General features: G+C 37.5%; 1 protein-coding gene across 2 annotated transcripts in view; it reads right to left on the bottom strand.

The window, feature by feature from the left end:
• The window catches only part of kcnj5 (potassium inwardly rectifying channel subfamily J member 5), a 38,081-nt gene extending 24,795 nt beyond the window's left edge, over nucleotides 1-13,286 (bottom strand). For both annotated transcript variants that reach the window (XM_057348550.1, XM_057348551.1), the window contains exon 1: nucleotides 13,146-13,286. The gene's annotated coding sequence lies outside the window, so the exon portion shown is untranslated. The remainder of the gene's footprint in view (nucleotides 1-13,145) is intronic.
• Nucleotides 13,287-14,114: the final 828 nt, after the last annotated feature.

The following is a 14,114-nucleotide window of genomic DNA, read 5'->3' as shown; positions in this document are numbered from 1 at the left end:
CCATGTGCATCTCCATGTGACTTTGATGGCTTGACGCCGGTGAGGTGAGCCAGAGCAGAGTCTGTTCCCTCCTGCTTATCGGCCTGTTCTGAGGAGGTAACAAGCTCCTTATCAAGCTTTTAGTCTAACACGCTTTTTGTGCTTTTGGTGTCTGCGTTCGAAACAGATGTGCAGAGAGAAACTGGACAGAAGCTTATGTTCCCACGGGGTAAAATTATGTTTAAATATCTATAAAACAAGATGAATTTACTTCATTAGGAAAACTGTGTAAGGCATTAACTTGCTTTCAGAATTGTAAATTACAGTTATTTTTCTTATCAGTAAATTATATTTTTCGGTAACACTTTACAATAAGGTGCTATTAGTTAACATTAGCTAACAATGAACGATTTAGTTTTTCAGCATTTATTAATTGTTAATGTTCATGTCAATACAGTTATTCATGTTAGTTCATGGTGCATTAACTTATGTTAACAGTGGCAATGTTTGATTTTAATAATGTATTAGTAAATGCTGAAGTTAACAAATTAATTTGAATAAACGCTGAAGTATTGTTCATTGTTAGTTCATGTTAGCTAATGTATTAACTAATTGTTAACAAATAGCACCTTATTGTAAAGTCTTACCGATTTCTCCTGTTGTAAGCATACATTTTGTGAAATTTACGTCTAAACCAAGCAAAAAAAAGGTAACACTTCATTTTACAGTGCCCTTGTTACGTGTATTTACTATAGTATTTACAATAAATTATGCATAATTACATGTAACTAACCCTAAACCATAACCTAACACTATAGTAAGTACATGTAGTTAATTTTATTACTCAGTACTTAAATGTATAATTACACTGTAACAGGGACAATGTAAAATAAAGTGTAACCCAAAAAAGATTAGAAAATATCTGAAAGCAAATATCTGATGCCATTCTTTAATCATGCCTGTTTAAGGAGTCTTTGGTATTTTTGACTGGAAAATAGGACAAGCATTAATTAATACAATAATTTTGGAGGCAAAACACAGTGGACACAACTTCTTTTGAAACTTTTTTTCGATATTTTCATATCATGCACTCCTAAAAAAAAGATGCTTCACGATGCCATAGAAGAACCTTTTTTGTCTAAAGGGTTCCATGAAGGACCTTTCTTTTTCACAAAAGGTTCTCTGTGGAACCAAAACTGGTTCTCCTGTGGAATTGCTGTTAAGATCCTTTTAAGCACCTCTATTTGTAAGAGTGTAGTTGGGTAAAATATAGACAGAACTATTGGGTTATAAATTAACCTGTGCTGGGATATTTAACCCACAAATGCTGAGTAAAATGGGGTAGATTATTTATGAATTGTAATCACTGACTGATTACATAACATAATATCTTAGATTACATATTTTTGGTAACGTAATCTGACTACTTTTGGAATACATTTAGATTACTTTTGATTTAAATCTTATATGATGTTACATGTATTGAAGCAGGATAATTTTGTACTATTTTGACAGATACAACGAGGAAAAATATTCCATTCTTTATCAAGAACAAGAGCCTCAACATCTTTTTAAAGTATAGTACGGACAAAATACTAACACTAATATTTGTTGTTAGTGTTTACTGATAGTAACAGTGAATAGTTTTCCCATGAGTTTCCTTAAAAATCAAAGGGTGTCTATTAGGGGTGTGACAAGATCAAGTGCCACAAGATCTCGCAAGATTAAAATATGACAAGAATTCTTGTCAAGGTCTCGTGATATCAGCATAATGGAGTTTGATGGTGAAATTATTATTGAAGATGCCCTGCCACTTTTAAACCATATTATAATTAATAAAATAAAAAATAGATGTAAAATTACATGAATGTAAGATAAACGTTTAGCATTTGTGCACCTATTTTGCATTTTGTGATTTTCACTATAAACGACTTTATATATTTCATCATTTAGGATTACTTAAAAATAGCGTGTCTTGTTATTGTGAACCCAATCTCGTGTCTTGTTGGTCATGATTCTGCCTCATCATGTCATGTCTTTCTTGGTCTTGTGGCAGAATCATGGCAGAGCCTCGTGTTTTGTGTGGAGAGAAACATATTATTGTCGGTCACAACATAATGTGCGTTTTCTCTGGTCTCGTCTTTGGCACCGCCCCTCTCATTTCCTCGTTTAGCTTACCCACACCTGCCTATTGTTATCTTCTTTGTTAGTTCCCTTATTTAATGCCCTTGTGTCTGCTGTCCTGTGCTCGTTTGTTTTTTACAATTCGCTTGTCTTGCCCCATCTCTCATGTGACGTTGCGTCTTGTTCCTGCCTGTGAGTTATTCAAGTCTAGAATAGTGTATGTTTTGTCAAGTTTTGTTTCAGTCCAGTGTTAGTTTACGTTCCTGAGTTATCTGTGTATTATCCCCTTGTTATAGTTGTTTTAACCCCCCGTGGGTCTTTGTTTTGTGTCTTGTATGATAAATTTTGTTTTTTGTTACCCCTTAAACCGCTGCCTGCAATTGGGTTCTTTCACTGAGATTCCTGACATTGTCTCATCTCATGGGATAAGTGTCTCGTCACACCCCTAGTGTCTATATATCCAGCCATCAAATGCTAAGTGCCGCTCTATTTTGCATCTCTGTGCGATTCCAAAACCCCTCCCCCTCTCTGCCGGAAAAAGCTTGAAAAATCACAAACATATATAAGTGTTAGGTATGTTTATTATAAAAAAGATTAGAAAACAATTAGAAAGAAAAATGAAGGGAAATCACTGAACTCTAAACAACATAATGCCATTTTGTGAATAATATGTAATCATGTAATCCATAAAGAAGTAACTGTAGTCTGATTACGAGTATTTTAAAATGTAGTTTACTCTAATTACAAGTACTTGATTTTTGGAATCTGATTATGTAATTCAGATGTAAGCCGTTACTACCCAGCTCTTAACCCAGCATAGGTTTATTCATAAACCAACAGTTTGTTCTCTCTAAATTTTACCCAAATATGGGTTAAAACAACTCATGAATGAAGCGTTGAGTTTATGTCAAACATGCAAACATCTGTATGTGGCTGAAATGATGCCCTTGTGCTGAGTGATTTAATTGCACTGGGAAAAAAACGGTGTAATTTGTCAACATCACCTTCTTTTCACACTCAGTGAAGGCTGAACTCGTGCCTGTAAGACAGTTCAGGCGTGCACTCGTATCAATACTAATTACTCTTTCAATGAGATAATTTGAATGGTGGATTCCTCTGTTGTCAGATGTGTTTCTTCTGCACCCTGACACTGTTCCATTCAACTGTAAAATCTGGAACTTCAAACTCTGTAACAGTGTATGTAACTCAGATTTAGCCAAGACACAGGTATTTTATAACATTAACTGAATTACTCTCATAGAGATACAAATGATAAATGATCACTTGTAAGCAAATTAAATGCACCGATAAGTAAAAGTCATCTTTTTTTTCCCCGTACATCACCTCCTGATCATCTGACAAAATCGCTTCAATTTATGGTTTAACTATTTTATGAGATGTCTAATTCACATGAATTTTTAGGATTTTGCACTCTCTGCAATGATGGTTTGGTTTAGGGGTGTAAAAAGTCAAGGTTGACACTATTTTTTTACAGTTAGTGTTACTAATATACACACACTTACTAGCACTATGAATATAACAGTCTGCTTACGAACACAGGGACAGTTCACCCAAATATGACAATTATTTGATCATTTACTCACCCTCTTGTCATTTCAAACCTGTATGACTTTCTTTCTTCTGCAGAACACAAAATAAGATATTTTGAAGAATGTTGGTTAGCAAACAACATTGCACCCCATTGACTTCCATTTTACAAACACAAAACCACCAATACATTTCTCAAAATATCTTCTTTCGTGTTTCACAGAATAAATAGTCACATACAGGTTTTGAACCGCATTAAGAATGAATAAGTGATGACAGAATTTTTATTTTTGGGTGAACTATCCCTTCAAGTTCCGTCACTGCACGGCAAAATCGCCAGTGTTAAAAAGGGTCAAAATAACTCGTTTATATAATCCACACTTTGAGAGTGTGGATTATATATACACTGTGCGTGTTAATTTGACCTTTTTTAACACTGGCGATTTTACTGAGTGTGTACTGATTGCAATAAAGCCATGTATTCTAATACATGTATTATCTGTTTTCTATATTTTTCATAATAACATCTCTTAACTTCGGTCTATATTATTTATTAAGATGCTTTGCAGCAATGAAAAATCGTGAAAAGTGCTACAGAAATAAATCTGAATGGAATTGAATTCTTGCTTTTTTTCCAATAACCATACACTGTACAGTTCACATCTTAGTAATTCATACGAAATTTCCACCTTGTAAATCATACATTGGCCCATGAGAACATGTTGGATGATCAGGCAAAGAAAAAGCGGAGGTCAGAGAAATCAACTAGGTATATCCCACATCTGACTTAAAATAGAAAGCAACATTACATCACTGCTTCCCACAGCAGATCAGTGTTGTGAGCGTGGAAACACTTAATTTGCAACACCTGCAGTTTTCTCATCAGACTGCAAGGCTACTAAAACGGCTGTGAATAAACAGGACCAGCTGGTAGCACCTCGAAAAGAAAAGACATTTCCAGCAACGTCTGGGGAAGAAGCGGCATGTTTTGTCAACACACTGCAGTACCTCAATAATGTCCAACAACCGGATCACATGGGATAGTGATGAGTGGTGAGGGAATAAAAGAGCTCGTGCTGCAGCAATGCAGTTTACTACCAGATACCAGTCCATTCATCCATGTCTTGCAGTCAGGGTTTGCAGTTTTATGCATTTCTTTCTCTTCTCCTCTTCTCTCTGTTTGTCATCAAAACAAAAAGAGCTAACCAGACTTTGGTAAATGACGAAGACCTTGTGTTTCTCCTAAGAGTCTCTGTCATACTAAGGTACTTTCTGAAGCAGTGCTCAAATTCACAGGGTTTAGTGTTCACTGCTCCCTACGCACTAAGCAGGGGATATTAATATAAGTTTATTTTACTCAAATACATTTGTTCATTTGAAACACCATGTAATGTCAACAAACACAGAGAGGTTAGCTAATAACGTGCCTCATAATGGCATTGTACTGTAACGGTCACATCTCAAGCACTTTTAATCTGCAATTGTACAGAAATACTTAATGCAAATGTGGTTAATTAATCTGAATAAACACTTATTTTGAGCACAATTTTAGCTAAATTTAGTTTCGTACTCAGGTGGTGCTCAATTGGTAAAGGGTACTTATGGGTCAGTTTTGCGCTTTCTGTTCCGTTGTTTGTGGACTCATTATATATAACAGGGTTTTTAAATATTTGTATAAACACACCCTACACATTTATATTTTATTTAAATGGACAGTTCAGCTAAAAATAAAATGTATGTCATTTACTAATTAATGTAATCATTTACTTCTCCAAGTTAACGTCTCTGTTAAGAAGATCATGAGAGACAATAGGCAGGTTTCCATCCAAACATGATGTCAGTGTTTTCTAAATTCACAACAACAGAAAACAAACAAATGCAAAATAGGTGCGTTTCCATCAAGTTCCTCGAGCGGTATTGGTAACCTTGTAACCAACAGACTAAATACAAGAATAAAACAAGACTCAGAAACCAGAAAGAGACCATCAGCTGAAACAGATGCTTAGTAAGTGGGTAACCAACTTTTTTTCCACACAAAATAAATTTAAGTGAGATGTAAAACTGTTTGATATTTGGTGTTTCTATTATACGTATCTGATGCAAAACTTCAAAGTGTGCATAACACCAAGGTGATGGAAACATAGCTACAGTACAGTCAGTCTCCATTCACATTCTTGAAAATGTCTACTTCTAGTAAATGACGACAGAATTTACATTTTTGGCTGAACAAACCTCTTAAGCCGAATACTCTGTGAAGTCCTCTATTGGATTGGAACAGACACTGCGTTCAGGCTCTTCGTCAATGTCATCATCGTGACGGGATGTTTTCGCTGTGACTGTTAATGTGTATGTGTGCGTGTACACACGCACAATGGAGAGAGCAGGATGATGGCTTGGCTGTCTATATCTGAAACGGTTATGACACTTTGAGGTTAGTCAGGGCAAATGAGTTAAAATGCCCCTGGAACGAACTCCATCCAGCGCGGCGCACTGCCAGCGGTGCGTTCGCTCGCCTGTGTGTGTGCTCGGGCATGCAAGTGCGCGTGAGTGTCCCTATCGCTCTGAATGACACCGAGCCTTCAAGCAGACATCCTGTCCACACTAAGGACAATTAGCTTAATGAAAGGAGTGTGCATGAGAGATTGTCCTATCAGTGACAGGAATAGCAGCGGCTGAAACTAAGCCGTCCCATCTCCGCCCTGTCTTTGGAACACTGGCACCATGACAACGAGCTTCCTCACAGTGCCACACTGACACAAGTGATGCCGCAGGAAGTTCAGATGGGCGACCCAATCGCACCCACTCAAAAACGCTCTACGGGGTGTCTGTGAATGCATACATGCCTGGTCCAATGACACGTACTACACTCCAGAATGGTGTACGTGAACGTGTGTGTTCGTTGGGGGTGGGTTGCGTTAAGTAGAGAACATGCTCCTCAACACTCTCTCCTGTGTTTATCAGATGGCCTGTCAACTCCCTCAAGTGATTTACACCGTGCGCTTCGGAGCGCCCGTGTGCCAATGTGAGCGCAGCGTTGAACTGCCCTTATTAGCATTCCGGAAGGTCTTGAATCTCTGCCCCGACACGACAGCTCGTAACACCTTGCATCAAATTCTGTCGATAAAAGAGCAAAAACAGACGTCGCTAAATCCTCTTCTGTTGGGAACGCTTATAATCCAGTGATAATGGAATCTGATCTCTGGGGAATGTGAAAAATAATCTAAATGTGAGACAACAGGAAATGGCTGGCTCAGGTGAAGTAAGTACACAATCCTTAAAAGCAGGTGCGCACAATTATGTTCAATCCGTCCTGCACATACACTAAAAAACAGCTATAAGAAAATTCTTGTTTTATCATTCACTTAAAATGTCATTTCGTTTCTGTATATAGGCACGCAATCGGAAGAAATACAGAGTGAACATTGAAATTTGCTGGTCAAATTATTGACATTATTCACAGTAATATTGTCATGGTTCTGCCACAAGACCAAGAAAGACATGTCGAGAAGAGGCAGAGCCATGACAGAACCCCATGTTTCATGTGATGGGAGAGTGTTGGCCCTGTTGGCCTTCCATACCCTCTCTCTCCGGTCTCGTCTCTGTTCCCGCCCTTTCGCTGCCTCATTATTGCTTGTAATGATTCCATGCCCCACACCTGTTCCCTCTTGATTTGTCCCCTTATTTAATGCCCCTGTGCCCTCTGTCTTGTGCTGGTTCATTGTGTGTGTGACTGTTTGGTGAGTACCTGTGCTTTGTCAGTCTAGTCTAGTCCAGTTTTGTTATTTGTAAATTATTTCATGTGTTAATTTTAGTCTTGTGTAGGTGTAGTCAGTTTTAGTCCAGTCCTGTCGTGTTTTTGTACTCCTCTGTTATGTTATGTTATGTTATGATATGTTATGTTATGTTACCCCCACGTGGGTCTTTGTTTTGTATTTTTATTAATAAATGTCTTGTTAACCCCTTACCCACTGTCTGCACTTGGGTCCTCTGTTTGTGTCTCACCGAATCCGTGACAAATATGACAATTCTACATGATCTCAGTTGTACTTCGTAAATTAATTTCTGTTTTTTGGGGTTATACGACAGTAGTCAGTAGTAACATGACTTTTTCTTGAGACATATGAGCATGAATTGTGCAAATATTGCCAAGTCCCTTATTCACAGTAGTTGTCCCATGTTTCATTTATTCTGCAACCTAAAGTGTCCATTCATAGGTGTGTTAACAAAATTAATGGGCTGGTCAAGAAAAATCAACACATTGTGTAGCAGAGTATAAAAGCTGCTGATATAGGCGATTTCACAAGACATATTGTACTATTCCTTAGTACAAAAGTGCCATTTCTTCAGGTAATAGACCCCTGAAAGTAGAAAAGCATCTTCAAGTAATTTCAAAGGCCTGGCGGTAGGACGCTACACTTCAAATCATGACAGAAAAAAGTGTGACATTTCTACTGTTGGAGGAGCGCACCGAGTATATAACGCTTCATTGATCTGAAATTGATCACCTCCTTGACTTCAGAATGACGGTCACATTCTCACACACACACTTTTAGTAAAGACTTTAATGCCCTTCCTTGTTGCCGGCCAAAACTGTCCTATTTATTTATAGTAGCATGAGAGCTTTTCATCGTTTTTTATTATTATTTCTCATTTTATGCTTATAAATCAATACATGCTAAATTTGGAAAGTGCTTGTTTGTTTTTCTGCCTGAAAAACGTTAGATGCGTCTTTGATTCCGATCTCTTCTCAAACGTGTGAAAACGTTACAGTGTGGAGACAGCGCGTGTGCATGTCAATATAAAAAACAAGTAATCTACAGATACAAATCTGACATTTAACCATGGCCCTCCTCCTTTCCTTTTCACTATTTCTTGTGTTGGATTTTATTACTCAGTTTCACAACTCTCACGCACCCACAAGCGGAAAGGCCTGCTGTGTTTATGGGGTTGAAGGTGAAGGACTGTATCTCCGTTACGGTGTGGATCTGAGCGTTTGTTTTACGATCGCTGGTTGTAAAGCTGTGTCAGTATAGCTCCCTGTTGTATTGCCTGCGTCAGCTCTATACGCTACAGATCTGAATGGATAGAGTTGGGTGTCAGACTGGGGTGTAAAGACAAGATCTACATTCAGATGCTGTGCTCACGACATTTCTGAATTATCGTAATTACATGAGTCCTTGAACCCAGAAATTATATGTTTCCATGGCAACCCTTAAAATGCTGTAATGGCTTCATGTGCGGCTTTGATCTTGGTGACAACAGATACTTTTTCGCAAATGAACAACTAACATTAACGTCTAAATTAAACTAAATCTTGCAAGAATGTTTTTTTTGGGGGGGGGGGTGAATTACACGCAAGATGTTTTATCTCACTCATTTACTCACTTATTACTCAAATAAGACTGTCTATTTTACAATTGCAAAGAATTGTTATAATATGAAAGTTGGTAAAGTTGGAGAAAAGTTGACAAAAACAACCCTACAAGGTTAAAATAGTTAATTAAAACTATAAAAGTTAGGTTTATTGAAAAACATTAAATATAATATAATATGACATAGGCCTAAAAGTAAAACGTTGGCCTTAATGTTATTTTAAAAACTTTTTGTTTATTTTAAGTTGAGGCACTAAAACTATTAACTGAAAATAAATAAAAACGAACTAAAACCACATCCTGTTATAAATGATCAAATCTTCATTGACGAAATGTTCCTAAGCTCATTCAGAGCACATTTCTGAAAAGTAGATATACACTTTAATGAAAAATGCAACACAAAAGTTGTGAAGTTTGCAAGGTACTACATAATGTCCTGCAATACGATTTAATCTCACACCTGTCCTTTCAGTCACAAGAAACACAATACTTTCAAAGTCTACAGATCAATGCAGAGGGAAATTGAATTCTTCTGAAACTACAGCTGACATGACAAAACTGAATGTATTTGACTTAATTTATATCTCATTACAAACAAACAGACTGTTTGATTGTGCTCTCCAACTTTGCTGCTTAGATCTTAACTAACACAATACAAGCGTAAAACATGCTTTGGAAACAGATGACGGCGTAACTTTCTTACATCCTTACACATCAAGCATGTCTGCAAGTTATGTGCTCACTTCTTACAAAATCTATTTCTTTCAAGGTAATTCAATCTCTAGTGATGTAAGGGCACTTACCACAAATGTGAAGTCTAACATCATTCTGATTTTTCCGCAACAATTTCCCTACAAAAGGATTTTTCATGCCGGACCGTGATTTCAAACAACCGTGCTCCTGCTGTGTGCCCAATCTATCTGTTTTCCCTTTGAAGGAAGGTTGTCTTTGCTTAATGTACTAAGCATAAATAATTCACACTGATATATAATTTAATTAATTCTATTCCTCAAGGTGACAGAATTGGCAGGACGCAATAGAGGAAGGGCTGTTTTGAGATGCTGTATTTTTTGCTCATGAGGGAATTTTCATGAAGTTAATGGGGTTAAAGGTCATTCCATAAGATGAAATTGTGTCATGGCGATTAGAGACTTTAAAGAAAGTTTTTTTTAATTATACTGTATATGATAATTGTATAAAATGATTAGATTTACTTTCCTACCAATCAATAAGCTTTGTCCCCAGCACTTTGAAAAAAAATATATAGTCAAATACTAGTATGTTATATATATGTGTTATGTGTATTGATCACTGATCTATATAAATGACGGAATTGCTCACGACATCATTACACTGAAGCTACCGTGCCGCCGTGTTGGTAAGCCCAAACGTTCTATTAAATCAAAAGGGAGTTATCACATATAAATGAAACTTACCAGTCCCAGTTTTTATATCTAAAGTCTCACAGTACATTCTTACAACGCAAATGTCTTAAGCATGTAAATGGTTAATTATTTAAAGAGTTACGTTCATTTTCATTACAGTAGCATACATATCAGATCACCAGACTAACAAGACATATGACAAATGTGCTTATTCTGAAATCTAAATACAGATAAATACAGGCTGCATATGTTCTTTAAGTCATGAAGCTTTATTTCTAAACATTTACACATGTGCCATTAGAACAGTGTGCAATACACACTCACCTGAAATACATTGATTTCTATACGTTGCTATTCTAGACAAAATAAACATGAACATTGAAAAAAAACATTAGAAGTAACAATTAATTTAAACACATATGTGAACTGAAAACTTATAGTGCACCTAATGAGCTGAAAAACGGGTTATCATTTTGACAAAGTCAATGGCGCTGTCTGTCAGTTGGGCATACCAAGATGGCAGCGCGATCGCTTCCGGTGGCTTCACCTCCTGCCATTGGTTTAGCATTCTAGGCGCAATCCAGTCATTTATATAGATCAGTGGTATAGATAAATGTGTATATATGTGCTGTATATGTTGAATACTTTGTTAAGAATCACAAAAATGTTAAAAGCAGCCCCAAAAGTCTTGCATTTAGTTCTAAAGTCAGGTGGAGTCTGATGATTTTGTTACCCAATGACAATCATTCTTGTATCTCTTTTTAAGCTCAGTTTGTTTACATGAATTCACCTTAGCAAGCCAAATTTGTTTACTTTTTTGTTTTAAGACTGTATGGCCAAATGAACTTGTGAGCTGACATTTGGTTGCTGATCTATGCATGTGTTCATTGGCCTTTCAAAACATGGGACATACAGTACGGTGTCAGATATGATCAAATAAATAATCAACACATCCATTTAACTACTCTTATTGGTATTCATCTATCAAGAATGATCTCCTTCAAATCACTGTGCACTTAGTGTTATATAAAAATTGTATTGTTGTTTAGGATTTTGTTTTGACCTAAAAAGAGCGGATACTTTACTACTAACCTGACCAGTGGAACACTTTATCTATTCAAGCAGTAACGATCAAGTTAAATAATCTGTGTACCCGTAATAGGGTTGTTCAATGAATAATCGGATCCAGAATTTTTGATTTGTTTACAAAATAATGTCATTGCACTGTTCATATTATATTTTGTATATACTGTATTTAAGAAAAATATAAAAATGAATACATGTTTATATATATATAATTTGAATTATATATATATATATATATATATATATATATATAAATATGCATGCAAATATTTTCTAAATGTATGTGTACGTGTATGCGTTTATAAATACAAAACAAAATGCACAGTGCACAGACATATTATGTAAATAGAAACTTTTCGCGATTATTCGTTGAACAGCCCTAACACGTAATTAATATTCATGACTACAGCTTTTGCATTTTCGTGATGTAAGCCTGCACCCCTCCACGTTTGTGTCAAACATTTCTCCAAACATGCCTATTTAAATGTGAAACCTTACAGCACTTCATATTTGCCAGCAGTTTGCAAGCTTGAGGCAAACTGTTAGACACTGAAAAATTCACACATTCCTTCTATTTGCAGCTCCGATTGGACTGCCATTCATTATCTTCCCCTTTATCGAGCCCTCGTGCTTTTGTTCCCTGATTCCCAGAGCTGGCATGCAAGAGTGTGTGTTGAGTTATCTGGAGACTTTAAGTGACAAGACCAGAGAGGCTACACGCAGGAAAATCTCTCTATGCGAGCAGTTTGGAGCTGCAGCCCCAGGCGAGAAGACTAATATCCCTGTAACGAAGAATCAAAGAGAATCAATACAACTCCCTTTGACTGTTCTACACGACTACTGGAGCTTTACAACTAGACTTCCTCTCTCGCTTTGTTGAAGCGTGTCCCCATATGCCACAGTCAGTCTTCCTGTAACACTGCAGTGAACCCACACGTGAACACATGCGCACACGTGTTCCTCTTCACACGCACAAACACATGTAGGAAAGAAAAAATAGTTTAATAATTTGATTGTTTCTCAATCAGTGAACAGTGAAGTCTGACAGACAGTGTCTTGAGATACCAACATCTGTATGCAAAACTTATTTCTTCAAATCATCCGAGCAAATAGCTCTGCCTCAATTTTATAGCTGTATACTGAATGCAGAGAAAGTTTCCCAAATGAGAGTCTGAAATGACCTCTAACCAATCATATTTCACAGGGTGAGACCCATGCAATCACCACTCACACATGCATCGCTCAGCTGCAACTTCTGCAACATCACTGACGCGCTCGCAAACTCCTGCAATGCACTAAAACAAGTACACGTGCACCTCGCACGCTTACTCACACAGAGCTTCGCGTCCACCACAATATCGCACAACCTCACAACCGCTATGCTGATTAAATCCTAAACATGCATTTAAAATGCATTTCAGATCCAAAGCAGGGTGGATAACTAGCAGATGAGTGCAGTCTCCGTGGGACAGGGGTCATTGATGGGTAATCCTTTTACCCCCTTGTTTCGGCTCTCTCTGCTTCTCAGCATGCAGCATGGATCTCCTCTCGCAGCAACGGCCCATCTCAAGGGGGTCAGATGACATTAAGACCATTCAATGATGACTGCATGCAGGACCATTAAGAAACGCTCGAATCGGTTCAGACTTACCTTCATCTGAGTGCAGAGGTAGCTTTGCTATGTCAGGGGAGGCATGTTACGACATCTGCGCTCTGCTCCGACTCCAGCTCTGATGTGCTCATCTCAACAGCCTCATGGATTCTGTTCACACAGCGCCTCACCACCTCCTTACCTCGCTCTCCTGGAGGATGAGAGAGAGAGAGAGAGAGAGAGAGAGAGAGATGGGACAATATGCAGGAGAGGATGTTTCCTCCCCCACCGCCCCTTGTTCCTCTGTCTACCCTCAAAGGATTTGTCCTTTTTGTGTGTGAATGCATCTTAACACACCGAGTTTTAATCTTCAAGCTGTGGTTTACGGAACTGTGTAAAGAGACACAAAAGCATGCAAACGAGAGGAGAGGGAGAGAATGGAGCGAGATATGCCAGATAATCAATTTCTCTAATATTTCAGCATAAGAACAGCCTGGGGGAAGACAGATCACAGCGCAATAAAAGAAAACTGAAGAATACTGTGGGAGGTATTTCGCTAGGAATATTTGCCACCGCTGGCAGCAGCGTTTTTTGCACTTGCTTTCTGATGTGTTCTAGAATTATGCAAATCAGGTGTAGTGCAAACGCCTCCTACAGATTCAGGGCTGAATTGAATTTGCGCGCGGAAATTCTTGATCTTGTGGATCAGAACGCAAGGTGGTGGAGGATGAAGCAGTCTACCTTAATATGGCATTCTGTGCCGGGATCGTACAGCATTGCTCCATCACTGCGTGTCTGGATATATGCCCCGTCAAAATACACTTCTCCATCATTTGATGATTTACTGCTGCCAATAGAAAAAGTAAACAAACATCTCTTTTAAATTAAATTTCGTTGACATAATAAATTAACGTTAATTGCATTAGGAAAATAACATGGACTTGTTTGAATATAACTTAATTTAATATTCTCATATAACAATAATAGTCCTAATTTATTCCTTCATAGTCATTTTATAAGAAACATCTT

The sequence above is a fragment of the Triplophysa rosa genome, linkage group LG12 (genome assembly GCF_024868665.1).
Source record: "Triplophysa rosa linkage group LG12, Trosa_1v2, whole genome shotgun sequence".
In the NCBI taxonomy this organism is placed as follows: domain Eukaryota; kingdom Metazoa; phylum Chordata; class Actinopteri; order Cypriniformes; family Nemacheilidae; genus Triplophysa; species Triplophysa rosa.
This window is presented reverse-complemented; position numbering and strand designations above follow the sequence as displayed.